Source organism: Desmodus rotundus, chromosome 11 (genome assembly GCF_022682495.2).
Source record: "Desmodus rotundus isolate HL8 chromosome 11, HLdesRot8A.1, whole genome shotgun sequence".
NCBI classification, from domain to species: Eukaryota; Metazoa; Chordata; class Mammalia; order Chiroptera; family Phyllostomidae; genus Desmodus; species Desmodus rotundus.
In genome coordinates this window covers 70878677-70880741 of record NC_071397.1, presented here as the reverse complement: position 1 = coordinate 70880741, position 2065 = coordinate 70878677, and the positions used below count along the sequence as shown (strand labels likewise).

General features: G+C 37.0%; 1 pseudogene; it reads left to right on the top strand.

Moving 5' to 3' along the window:
* Positions 1-862: 862 nt before the first annotated feature.
* On the top strand, positions 863-1245 carry LOC112297348 (large ribosomal subunit protein eL22 pseudogene; annotated as a pseudogene).
* Positions 1246-2065: the final 820 nt, after the last annotated feature.

The following is a 2065-nucleotide window of genomic DNA, read 5'->3' as shown; positions in this document are numbered from 1 at the left end:
CCTCTCCTCCCTTTCCCTACAATAACTGAAGGCTTGAGCAGGAAGACGAGATGGCCTTTGAGACGAAGTCCACCATTCTCCCAGGTTTTGCAGCACCTGAATAAACCTTTTGCCTTTTGCACCAGCACCTGCCTCATGAGCTTGGCTTTTGTGGTGGCAGGCAGCTGAGCTTCTGTTTTTGTTTGATAATAGAAGGAATCTACAAACCACTGAAGCACATCTTGGGGTGGCTCGTTCTGAACACCAAGAGAATCTAGGATCTAAGGACCATATTTATTTTACATTCCTTCCTCTGTATTTTCTATTCTATCAGTAAGATTTTTAAGAAGAAAAACTACCCCAAAATGTAGAGCTTGGCTGGACTAGTCTCACATTGATATATTCTCATTGAATAAATTTATGTCCAATATACAGTATAAACTTTGCTGAACAAATCTAGAAGAAATAGATATCACCTGTTTCTCCGATGTTTAGAAAGTCTAAGCCCAGACATTTGTTAATCGCATTAATTCTACTGCCTATTTAAGGGAGAAAGAGCTTGGAGATTTGTGCATGGCCCCTTCTGTTGTAGACACAGAAACCAAGGATATCAGAGGAGGAGTCTTCCAGGGTCACTCAGTCAGTGCTCTCTGCACTCCACTGATCCCTCATAGACTGCTTTCTATTAAAAAAAAACAAAAAACAAAAAAACCCCTGAATAGACCTAAAAGACTTTTGTCCTGGAATTGAAAGAGCACTTGAATTCATGGTAAGTTTATATGGAAGAAAATCAATTACTTTTAATGTATGTGTATCTAAATCATGTGCCTAGTAGGGACTCCTTTGAAAGCAAAGCACTTCCCTTTCAGTCTCCGCAGCCACCATGGCTCCCATGAAAAAGCTTGCAGCAAGGTGGGCAAAAAAAAGAAGCAGATTTTGAAGTTCATCCTTGACTGCACCCACCCTGTAGAAGATGGAATTATGGATGCTGCCAATTTTGAGCAGTTCCTTTGGAAGATACTCAAAAGAAACAGAAAAGCTGGGAACTTGGTGGAGCAGTTGTAACCATTGAAAGAAGCAAGAATAAGATCACTTTAATTGCTGAGGTGCTTTTTTCCAAAAAGTATTTGAAATATCTCACCAAAAAATATTTAAGGAAGAGTAATCTATGTGACTGGTTGCAAGAAGTTGCTAATAGCAAAGAAGAGTTACGAATTGCATTACTTCCAGCTAAACCAGGGTGAAGAAGAGGAAGATGATGATTAAAACTTATTTATCTGACACATTTTGGACGAGTTCTTGAATAAAACCTAGGAGCTAAATAAATAAATAAATAAACATATAAATAGATAAAAGCAAAGTACTTAAAATTCAGGTCTCCATCTGTTCCCTTTGGTAAAAATTACAAAACACATGTAATCTTTGTCGTGGTTAGCCATGACAGAAAACACAGAAGCATTCCTTATAGCTTCTCTAAAAGAAATTTTAAATCCTCATGCAAATTCCTTAAGCCAAATTACTAATACTAATTTTGTGATGCTCTATGGATTTTACTTGCTTGTTAATACAATAACATTTAAATCCTAATGTCTTAAATCTAGATGTACCGAGAGAGATTTCTAGGTCCATGTGCGACGATTACTCTCATATTCCTGTTACAAGTGATACAATAATTAAGGCAGAAAGGCATTTGAATACACACTGGCTGCTGAGAAAGACAATTTAAGAAACTTCATCTTTTTTGGTTAAAATTATTACATCTTGCCCTGGCTGATGTGGCTCAGTGGATTAAGTTCCAGACTGCTGGTTCAATTCCCAGTCAGTGTGCATACCTGGGTTGCTTGCCGGGTCTCCAGTAGGGGGCACACAAGAGGCCAGCATACATTGATGTTTCTCTCCCTCTCTTTCTCCCTCTTTTCCTCTCTCTCTAAAAATAAATAACTAAAATTTTTTAAAAACCTAAAAATTTAATTATTATATCTTGATATAAAAGCCTAGAATTTAGAAGTAAATTGGTTGTTTAGTGTTAGCTCTAGTAATCTAAACTCTGGACAGTTTTAATTTTTTTTCTTTGCTGTAATGTTGT